The following is a 12006-nucleotide window of genomic DNA, read 5'->3' as shown; positions in this document are numbered from 1 at the left end:
TGCTGGTACTGGGAGCTGGTCGCCCAGCAGTGGCCTGCTCTTGCCGCTGCGTCAGGCTGGGCCCGGGCACCGCCTCCTGCTCCCACCGCGATCGCTCTAGCTCCGGGTAGCGCTGTCCCTGCCCCGGCTCCCCAGTGCGCCCGACAGCTCTGCTTGGCCCCAGGGATCTGGCTACAGTCAGGGGATGGCGGGTGACCCTAACCTACAACTGCAGGGAGGATTCCAGCACGGGAGAGGACTGTTGGACCAAGGACGAATCCCAGCGAGTGACACGAAACGCTGGCAAAGCTACACCAGGAATGCCGCTAATAATTTCAGTCTCTGGTACTCATGAGGATATTTTAAGCCTGTATTTTATTTAATATTAACTGGAGTAAATCTCCTTCTCTGAAAAATTCAAAACCTCCATCAAATTCTCAGGTTGCTGTCTCCCACCATTTCAGTATGATCTCTGAGAGCAGTACTTTAGACCTGAGCGAGGTGGCCGACCCTGCCCCACCCCCTTTAGGGACCTTGCTCCCCATCCCCGGTTGCCCAGAAATGTAGACATCCCCCATCCCCTTTTAGGCCCGCCTCTGGGTACTGAGGACCCTGGAATTCCTCTTGGCCTCCAGGGTGTTAGGGGTCTCCTGCCTCTCTGCCTTACCCAGGGTGGTTCAAGCACCCCGGTGCTGTGCCCATGGGCCCAAGAGCAGCTGTGGGGCAAGGGGATGGAGGTTGGATGAGGAGACCAGGCATCCAGAAGTGGGAAGAGAAGGAGGGCCCCTGGTCCTGCTGCCCCTTCCTGAGTCGTTATTAAGGAGTTAGAGAACGGACTTGTTGCTCAGCTGTCAGCTCTTGCTGCAACTACATAGAACCCCTCATCCAAAGGCTCACCCTGTCCTGGGGCTGCAGCAATCACGGCCCATCCTTTTCACCTAACCTTGGTGTGGTCCCATGGGCCACACAGGCTCCAGGCCGCCCTGTGGGGTCGGCTGGGTTTCAGGGAGCCTGCATTGCAGATGGACTTCTCCCCCTGTCTGCTCCTGCTTCTGCTCTGTGCTGATCACTAATGAATACCCTGCAGGCCAAACTCAGCCTCGGGATCTGCTTCTGCAGACTCCAAATGTGACAACTGGTGAAGACAGAAGTGTAGAGTATATTTTAGTACAGATTGATTGTTGCTTTCAAACTGTTAGATAAGAGTATGTGAGCATCCATGGGTACTCTGGCACTGGGCCTGTGAGTATCACTGCAGTTCCTGACAGGGTCTGGGAAGATGTGGATATGATTCTTGACCCAGCTACCAGCCAACCCTGGGGACCCTGGGGAAGTCTTTTCATTTCTGTTCTTAACTTCAAAGACGAACACGTTCGTGTTTGTTTTGCCTGTCTCACAGGTGGCCAAGAAGCTGGGGATACGGCAACATCAGTGGAGGGGGCCAGGTTACGGCCTATAATCTGTAAATCTCCACATGCACAGAAAAGGTGGCAGTGATAAGATCGTCCAAGTCCAGTCTCCCAACCCAAAGAGCAGATCTAAGATAGCCTGGAGATGAGGAAAAGTCTGCACCCAACACAATCCATACCTTTCTTTGAAGGATAGCTAACCCATCCTTATTATAATTGCCTTTGGCTCCAAAAGAGTCATGCTCAACAGTCTAAAATCATTATCTCAACTTCGAAGGAAACAGATTGAGATGAACAAGAACAGGAGGAAAAAGAACAAAGGTCACCCATGGTTAGGAAATGAGAAGTATCTGGGATTGGTTATCTGACCTGGTTTGGAAAGAAGGCTGAAATTCAGCTAATATAAAGATACGGGCCTTGAAAGCCCTTGGCATACATGAAAAAACCAGCCAGGTAGATAACCGCATACTGTCACCTGGATTGAAGACAAGTACCCATTGAAAACAAGGCTTTGGGAAACCAAGTGGCCAGGGCCAAATATATATCTATATATCTATGTCTGTATCTATATTTATATCTATGTCTATATCTGTATCTATATCTATATCTATATCTGTATCTGTATCTATATCTGTACCTGTATCTATACCTGTATCTGCCTCTGTATCTATATCTGCCTCTATATCTGCATCTGTATCTATATCTATATCTGTATATCCGCATCTATATCTGTATCTGTATCTGTATCTATATCTATATCTGTATCTATATCTGCCTCTGTATCTGTATCTATGTCTGTATCTATACTCTATCTCTATACAGATTCACATACATATCAAGAGGAACTCAAGAGATGAGTTTAAAATTGAACCGCTTAAAGAAAAGCAATGAAACACTCTGATTTCTAAATTCTCAGCTCAAGACTTAAAAATCTGTATTCTTTACCATATGATTTCACTTATATGTGGAATCTAAAAAACAAAATAAATGATTAAACAAAACAGAAACAAATTCACAGGTACAGAGAACTGACAGGGGTGCATTACGGCACTCGGTGAAAAAGATGAAGGAATTAAGAAGTACAGAATGGCAGTTACAAAATAGTCAAGGGAATATAAAGTACACCTTAAGTGATATAGTCAATAATATCGTAATTATGTATGGTGCTGGGTGGGTTTTAGAATTATTGGGGTGACTAACTCCTAAGTCATATAAACTATCTAACCACTATGCTAAACACCTGAAACTAATATAATATTAAATGTCAACTGTAACTGAAATTTTTTTCATTTTTAAATTTAAAAAATCTGCATTATTTCTACAACAGAGCTAAAACAATTTCTATTAAATGAACCACAAGGCTAAAATAACTGAAAATTACTTGAAATTTTGTCAACAAGTTGCCAAATTACAAAATCAATTAAATTATCAGCCTCACCAGACTTCATGAGTAGAGAGTTATCCTCAGGAAAGAGTAAGAATCTGGGAATAAAAATGGGACCCTAGCCCTGGCCAGTGTGGCTCAATTGGTTGGAGCATCATCCTATAAACCAAAAGGTTTCAGGTTTGATTCCCAGTCAAGGCACATGGCTAAGCTGTGGGTTAGGTCCCCAGTTGAGAGTGTACGAGAGGCAACATATTCTCACATCAATGTTTCTCTCCCTCTTTTTCTCCCTCATTTCCCCTCCCTCTAAAAAAAAAAAATGGGACCATAAAATAGGATTCGGATACTTCCTAGGCACTCAAGCCCCCAAGTCCCTCTTGGTAGCACAAGCAAAACCTGTTCTTTTATATCCTGAGAATGTTTCTGCCTTGATTGAAGACCTCATTCTGACCTCACCTGAAGCAGTTACCTCTGAAAGGAAGCTAATCTCCCCATTTCTCGCTCACCACCTCTGACTACTCTCTTAACTCATAATACTTGAATTAGATCCAGGCACACCTGAGAGGCCAGTTACAAAGTCAGCCCCAGAGGGAGAAAGAATTACAAGGCTCTGCTAACTTAAATTGAAGAGTATATGTATGAATAGCCCTGGCTGGTGTGGCTCAGTAGACTGAGTGCTGGCCTGCAAAATGAAAGGCTGCTGGTTCAATTCCCAGTCAGGGCACATGCCTGGGCTGCAGGCCAGGTACCCAGCTGAGACGTGCAATAATCTGATGTTTCTCTCCATCTCTTCCTCTCTCTAAAAATAAATATTTAAAAAGAAAAAAAGTATATGTGTGACTAAATCTAAATTTGTCAATTTGAGCATATTTTTCAGTAACTCTGGTTTCAACATATTATCTAAAATTAATTGACCTCTAGACTCAGCTAAAGAAAAACAAGGAGGAAATCCCATGGTATTCTACAGCAAAGAATCCAAAGAATCAAGGAGAAGGAAATATAGATTTTCACATGTAGCCAGCTCACCTCTCTTGTAACCATTTCTCCCAAGGGCATCTCCATCAAGTCTTTCAGAGAACCATTGGTGAAAGAGCTCTGCCGCCTTTGTAAAGTTCCACAGTGTCTATGAATAATGCAACTGAAAGGAGCTCCCTGGCTTAAATAGGATGATGGGAGCCTGAAGTAGCAGAGAACAAGTCATATCAAGGAGGGAATGAGCAATGGGGACCAAGAAGAGTTCAGAGTGATGTAACACATGGGGAGTACAACATTGGATCTGTAGGATGACAGTATTTCTAGGCCTAGTAAACAAAAGCCTAATAAAACTCCCCTACAAAAATTCCCAAATCACAACCTGTCCCTACAAATGACCAGAGACATCTGAGTAAAGGCAAGATGGGTCCACCTGAGGGAAGAAAATATTAACCATAGCAGCAAAGAACTGACATGGTCCAGTTCTTAATAAAGGAATAGCAGTGGGAGAGACTGTAATGTGTCATGGTCAGCAGGAGTAGCTGCTACTCCTTATCAAAAAACTTCCACTTCTGAACCCAGGAGTCACAGCACTTTGTCAAGCCGTAGATGGAAAACAGGTGGCCTGACCATAAAAGACTGATGGTGGTAAATTTTGTATACTGATTAAAGTTTTTAACTATTTTTACAGCCATTAAAATTGATAATTAAAATAAGAAATACTTGGGCATAAATCTAACAAAATATCTATAAGATTTATATGAAAGAAACTACAAAACTCTGATGAAATCAGAATAAATAAATAAATGGGGAAATGCTAGCTTGTGGATAGGAAGACTCAACATAGTTAGGATGTCAGTTCTTTTCAACTTGATCAATGCAATTCAAATCATAAGCCCAGCACATTATTTCATGGATATCAACAAAATTTTCTATAGTTTGCATGGCAAGGCAAAAAAGGCCCAAAACACAACACAACATTGAAGAAAAATAAAAGAAAAGACTAACACTACTTAACTTCAAGACTTAATATAAAGTCACAGTGAACAAAGGCAGGTAGTACTAGAAAAAGAATAGACAAATTAATCAATGGGAAAGAATAGACAGCCCTAAGATAGACCCATATATATAGTCAACTGATCTTTGACAAAGAAGCAAAGTCAGTCCAATGGGGAAATTCAACTACCCTTTGCTTGTGCTGGAACGACTAGATATCCACATGCAAAAAACAAATGAATCTAGACACAGAACTTACACTGTTCATAAAAAAATAACTCAAGTCCTGGCCAGGTTGCTCATTTGGGTAGAGCACTGTCCCACACAACAAAAGGCTGTGGCCTTGATTTCCAATCAGAGTACAGGAGGCAACTGATCGATATTTCTTTCCCACATAAATGTTTCTTTCTCTTTCTCCCTCTCTCTCTGTAAAATCAATAACAGTAAAAAAAAATATCCTGGAGTAGGGATTTTAAAAAAATGTAACTCAAAGACAAATTGCAGACCAGATTATAAAATGCAAAACTATAAAACTTCTAGAATACAGGAGAAAATTTAGGTAACCTGAACTTTGCTGATGACTTTTCAGATTTAACACCAAAAGCACAATAACTTGGATTTCATTAAAATTAAAAATTTCTCCACTGTGAAAGACACAATAATAAGAAGACAAGCCACAAACCGGAAGAAAATATCTGCAAAACACGTATCAGACAAAGGATTTGTATCCAAAACATAGGAAAACCTTTTTAAAAATCAAAATAGCAAAACAAATAATCCAATTTAAAATTAAGCAAGAGAACTGAACAGATACTTCAACAGAAGATATACAAGGTGGAACAAATAAAAACCCAGAATTATCTTCTGGAGGGTGGGCCCCTTGTAGTACAGGCTTCCCTGGCAGGTGAGTGTTCTAGGAACCCGTCTGTATCAGTGTACCAGCTGGCATTGTTGGGAGAGCCTGCGTGCCACTTCGGTGAATTGTTTTTGAAGACTTTCAGTGTCCTTGCCCATTTTGTGATGGGTGATTTACCAGTGCACCTGCTCACACCATGCTGAGTGTTCAGTAGTTTTTAATCAAAAATGACATGAACCCTGGGCCCCACCCTCCATAATCACCTGATCTTACCCCAAGTCATGTTTCTTTTTGTTTGTTTCCACATACAAAAAAAAAATCCTCAAAAGGAAATGTTTTGCCTAAGTGAAGGAGGTAAAACAAAAAATGGTAAAGCACTAAAAAGTATCAAAATTAAGGAGTTCAAAAACGGTTTTCAGCAGTGGTGGGAAAAGTCTCAATAGGTGTATTGCACCAAATGAAAAGTGCTTTTTTTTTACTAAGGTATTTTATTTATTTACTTGTTTGTTTTCTAACTGTTGTTCAAGTACAGTTTTCTGACTTTTACTCCCATCCCGGCCCACCCACCCAGCCTTCCCCGCTCCCTACCATTTCCACCCCCCTAGTTTTTGTCCATGTGTCTTTTATACTTGTTCCTATAAACCCTTCCCTTTCCCCCCAAAAAAATTCCCTCCTCTCTCCCCTCTGGACACTGTCAGCCTGTTCTCTATTTCAGTGTCTTTGCTTATATTTTGCTTGTTTGTTTGTTTTTTTTGTTTAGGTTCCTGTTAAAGGTGAGATCATGTGGTATTTGTCTTTCACCATCTGGCTTATTTCGCTTAGCATAATGCTTTCCAGTTTCATCCATGCTGTCCCAAAGGGTAGGAGCTCCTTCTTTCTTTCTGCTGCATAGAATTCCATCGTGTAAATGTACCATAGTTTTTTTGATTCATTCACTTACTGATGGGCACCTAGGTTGTTTCCAGCACTTGGCTATTGTAAATTGTGCTGCTATGGACATTGGGGTGCATAGGTTCTTTGGATTGGTTTTTCAGTGTCCTCAGGGTATAATCCTAGCAGTGGAATTGCTGGGTCAAAAGGCAAATCCATTTTTAGTTTTCTGAGAAAATTCCATGCTGTTTTCCATAGTGGTTGTATCAGTCTGCAATCTCACCAACAGTGCACTGAAGTTCCCTTTCCCCCACAACCTCTCCAACACTTGTTGTTTGTTGCTTTGTTTGTGATGGCCCTTCTGACCAGTGTAAAGTGGTATCTCATTGTGGTTTTAATTGTATATCTCTGATAGCTAGAGATATTGAGCATCTTCTCATGTGTCTCTGGATCTCCTGTATGTCCTCCTCCTTAGAGAAGCATCTGTTCAAGTCCTTTGCCCACTTTTTAATCAGATTGCTTGTCTTCTTAGAGTGGAGTCGTGTAAGTTCTTTGTATATTTTGGAGATTAAACCCTTGTCTGAGGTATCATTGGCAAATACGTTTTCCCATATGGTTGGTTCTCTTTTTATTTTAATACTGTTTTCTTTAGCCATGCAGAAGCTTTTTATTTTGATGAGATCCCATTGGTTTATTCTTTCCTTTATGTTCCTTGCTCTAGGGGACATAACAGTTAAAATGTTGCTGTATGAAATATCTGAGATTTTCCTGCCACTGTTCTCCTCTAGGACTTTAATGGTGTTACAGCTTGTATTTGTCTTTTATCCACCTTGAATTTATTTTTGTGTATGGTGTAAGTTGGTGCTCAAGTTTCTTTTTTTTTTTTTGCACGTAGCTGTCCAGTTCTCCCAACACCATTTGTTGAAGAGGTTATTTTTACTCCATTTTATGTTGCTGCCACCTTTGTCAGATATTAATTGACCATAGAGCCTTGGGTTTATTTCTGGGCTCTCTGTTCTGTTCCACTGGTCCATGTGCCTGTGTTTATGCCAGTACCAGGCTGTTTTGATTACAGTAACCTTGTAATACAGTTTGGTATCAGGTATTGTGATACCTCCTACTTTGCCCTTCTTTCTCAAAATTGTAGCAGCTATTCAGCTTTATGATTTTATATAAATTTTTGAAGTGTTTGCTCTATGTCTGTGAAATATGCTATTGATACTTTAATAGGTATTGCATTGAATCTAAATTGCCTTGGGTAGTATGGACATTTTGAGGATGTTAATACTTTCAATCCATAAACATGGTATATGTTTCCATTTGTTTGTGTGTTCCTTGATTTCTTTCTTCAGTGTTGTGTAGTTTTATGCATACAGGTCTTTTACTTCTTTGGTTAGGTTTATTCCTAGGTATTTTATTTCTCTTTTTGCTGTATCAAATGGGATTTTTTTCTTGATTTCTGCTTCTGTTGTTTCATTGTCGGTATAGAAAAAAGCCTTTGACTTCTGGATATTGACTCTGTATCCCACTGTTTTGATGAATTCATTTATTAGGTTGAGCAGTTTTTAGGTGGAGTCTATAGAATTTTCTATGTACACTATCATGTCATCAGCAAACAATGACAGTTTTGTTTCCTCCTTTCCAATTTGGATGCCTTTTATTTCCTTTTCTTGTCTGATCGCTGTGGCTAGGACTTCCAATACTATATTGAATAAAAGTGGTCAACAAAGTGGACAACCTTGTCTTGTCCCTGATCTTAGTGGAAAAGATTTTAGTTTTTGCCCATTGAGCATGATGTTGGCTGTAGGTGTCTCATATATGACCTTTATTATGTTGAGGAATGTTCCCTCTGTTCCCACTTTGCTGAGTGTTTTTATCATAAATGAGTCCTGTACCTTATTAAATGCTTTTTCTGCATCTATTGATATGATCATGTGATTTTTGTCTTTGCTTTTGTTTATGTGGTGTATTACATTTACTGATTTGCAAATGTTGAACCATCCTTGCATCCCTGGGATGAATCCCACTTGGTCATGGTATATGATCTTTTTAATATATTGTTGGATGCAGTTTGCCAATATTTTGTTGAGGATTTTAGCATCTATGTTCATCAGCAATATTGGCCTGAAGTTTTCTTTCTTTGTTGTTTTTTCTTTCTTTCTTTATCTGGTTTTGGGATTGGAAAGATGTTGGCTTCATAAAAAGAGTTTGGGAGTCTTCCATCATTCTGAATTTTTTTGACTAGTCTGTGAAGGATAGGGGTTAGCTCTTCCTTAAATGTTTTGTGGAATTCTCCTGTGAAACCATCTGGTCTAGGCCTTTTATGTGTTGGGAGTTTTTTGATTACTGCTTCAATTTCTTCTGCTTTTGGTCTGTTTAGGATTTCTACTTCTTCTTCATTCAGTTTTGGAAGACTATATTTTTTTCTAGAAATTTGTCCATTTAGGTTTTCATTTAGGTCCATTTTTGGCATACAGTTCTTCATAGTAATTTCTACAAACCTTTGTATTTCTGTGGTATCAGTTGTAATCTCTCCTCTTTCATTGCTCATTGTGTTTATTTGGGTACTCTCTTTTTTTTTCTTGATGAGCCTGATTAAAGGCTTGTCGATTTTGTTTATCTTTTCAAAGAACCAGCTCCTAGATTCATCGATCCTTAGAATTGTGCTTTTCATCTCTATGTCATTTAATTCTGCTCTGATCTTGGTGATTTTCTTCCTTCTACTAGCTCTGGGCTGTCTTTGTTGTTGTTCCTTGAGTTCTTGTAGGCCTAGGGTTAGGCTGTTTGTTTGAAATGTTTCTATCTTTTTTAGGTAGGCCTGTATTGCTATGAACTTCCCTAGCAGAACTGCCTTCACTGTGTCCCATAAATTTTGAGTTGTTGTAAGTTCATTTTCATTTGTTTCCAGAAACTTTTTTATTTCTTCTCTAATTTCATTCTTGACCCATTAATTGTTTAATAGCATGCTATTCAATCTCCACAGTTTTGAATGTTTGGAGTTTTTTACCTTAGGGTTGGTTTCTAGTTTCAGTCTCTTGTGGTTGGATAAAATGCTTGGTATGATTTCAATTTTCTTCAATTTGTTGAGGCTTGTTTTGTGACCTATCATGTGGTCTATCTTTGAAAATGTTCCATGTCCATTTGAAAAGAATGTGTATTTAGTTTTGGGGGGATGAAGGGCTTTCTATATATCTATTAAGTCCATTTTATATAGGGCATTGTTCAATGCCACAATATCTTTGTTGATATTTTGTTTGGAAGATCTGTCCATTTTTGACAGTAGGATGTTAAAATCCTCTACTATAATTGTATTGTTGTCAATATCTTGCTTGAAGTCCTCTAAGATTTTATTTATGTCTTTGGGTGCTCATAAATTGGGTACATATATGTTTACAATGTTAATGTCTTCTTGGTGGCTTCTTCCCTTGAGTATTATGAAGTGACCTTCTGGGTCTCTCTTTTTGGCCCCTTTTTTGAAGTCTATTTTGTCTGATATGAGTATTGCTACCCTGGCTTTTTTTCCTGTCTATTTGCTTGGAAAATTTATTTCCAGCCCTTTACTTTCAATCTGTGTAGGTGTTTTGACCTGAGGTGGGTCTCTTGTAGGTAGCATATGTGTGGGTCATGCTTTCTTATCCATTCAGCTATTCTGTGTCTTTTAATTGGAGCATTTAATCCATTTATGTTTAAATCCATATAATTTAAAAATCAATATGTTATTGATAAGTACATATTCATTGTCATTTTTGTACCTGTGTTCCTCTCTCTTTTCCTTCCTTTCCTTAAAGCAGTCCCTTTAGCATGTCTTGCAGAGCTTGTATGGTGGAGATGTATTCTTTTAGACTTCTTTTGCCTGAAAATCTCTTTATTTGGCCTTCTATCTTGATTGAAAGCCTTGCTGAGTAAAGTAGCCTTGGCTGTAGCCCTCTTGTTGCCATTGCTTAAAATATTTCTTGCCATTCTCTTCTGGCTTGGAGTATTTTATTGTGAAGGCAGTTGCTAACCTTATTGGGGCTACCTTGCATGTTATTTCCTTTTTCTCCCTTGTTGCCTTTAAGGTTCTCTATTTGTCTTGTAATTTTGCGATTTTTATTATGATGTGTCTTTAAGTGGCCTCTTTGGGTTCCTCTTGATTGGGACTCTCTGTGTTTCCATGATTTGCATGACTTTTTCTCTCATCAAATTAGGGAAGTTTTCCATCATTACTTTTCCAAATAGTTTTTCAAATTTTCAGCATACAGTTCTTCATAGTAATTTCTACAAATCTTTGTATTTCTGTGGTTCAGTTGTAATTTCTCCTCTTTCATTTCTCATTGTGTTTATTTGGGTGCTCTCTCTTTTTTTTCTTGATGAGCCTACTTAAAGGCTTGTCAATTTTGTTTATCTTTTTGAAGAACCAGCTCCTAGATAGGTTCTTTGAAATAGGTTTTCTATCTCTTTCTCTTCTTATTCTGGTATCCCTATTATTCAGATATTATTACATTTCATATTGTCTTGTATTTCTCTTAATCCCTCTTCATTCTTCCTGAGCCTCTTTTTCTTTTCTTGCTCTTTCTGGGTGTTTTTTTCTACTTTGTCCTCCAGCTGTGAAGAGTGCTTTGAAGGTGACTGAAGTTTAAACATGTAAGAATAAATACACAATTTTTTATAAATAAATTCCAGGGTTTTTGCGTTCCCCCTCTACAGATGGCAAATAAGCACATGAAAAGATTCTCAACTTGTTAGGGAATTTCAAAATTAACCATATTGTGATCCTGCTGAACACCTATTAGATAGTTGAATCCAAAACACTGACAATACCACATGCTGTTGGTGATGAGGACTGACAGGAATTCCCAGGCATTGCTGATGGGAATGTGTAATGGCAGCTACTTTGGAAGACAGTTTCTTAGAAAGCTAAACAGAGGCTTACCACACAATCCAGCAATTGTGCTCATAAACATTAGCCCAAATGAGCTGAAAATAATGTCCACACACAAAAAAACCTGGACACCTATGTTTATAGCAGCTTTATTCATTATTCCCCCAAAATGAAAATACCTAAGATGTCCTTCAATAAGTGAATGGATAAGCAAACCATGGTAGATCCACATGATAAAATGTTGTTCAGCCATAAACACAAATGAGCTATGAAGCCCAAAAAGGCCTGAAGAGACCTTAAATGCATAGTGCTAAATAGAAAAAGCCAATGTACACACTGTACAATTCCAACTGTATGACATCCATCTGGAAAAGGCAAAGATCATAATAGGAAAAACTCGGGGCCAGAGAGGGAGCGAAGATATATAAAAACTCTTTATACTCTTTGCATAACTTTCTGTAAACCTAAAAATGCTCTAAAAAGTTGTGGCGTTTTTTTTTATTGTATTGATTTCATTACCATTTAGTCCCCTTATGCCCTCTCACCCCAACAATCACCCCACTGTTGTCCACATTCTTGAGTCCTTTTTCCTTTTAGCTCAATCCCTCCATCCCCTAACCCTGCCCCCCCCTTAGCTGTCATCCTGTTCTCTATGAGTCTGTCTCTGTTTTGCTTGTTA

Source organism: Artibeus jamaicensis, unplaced genomic scaffold (genome assembly GCF_021234435.1).
Source record: "Artibeus jamaicensis isolate MK-2021 breed Jamaican fruit bat unplaced genomic scaffold, CSHL_Jam_final scaffold_1964, whole genome shotgun sequence".
Lineage (NCBI taxonomy): Eukaryota > Metazoa > Chordata > Mammalia > Chiroptera > Phyllostomidae > Artibeus > Artibeus jamaicensis.
The sequence above is the reverse complement of the archived record's forward strand: the minus strand, read 5'-3'. Positions refer to the sequence as shown.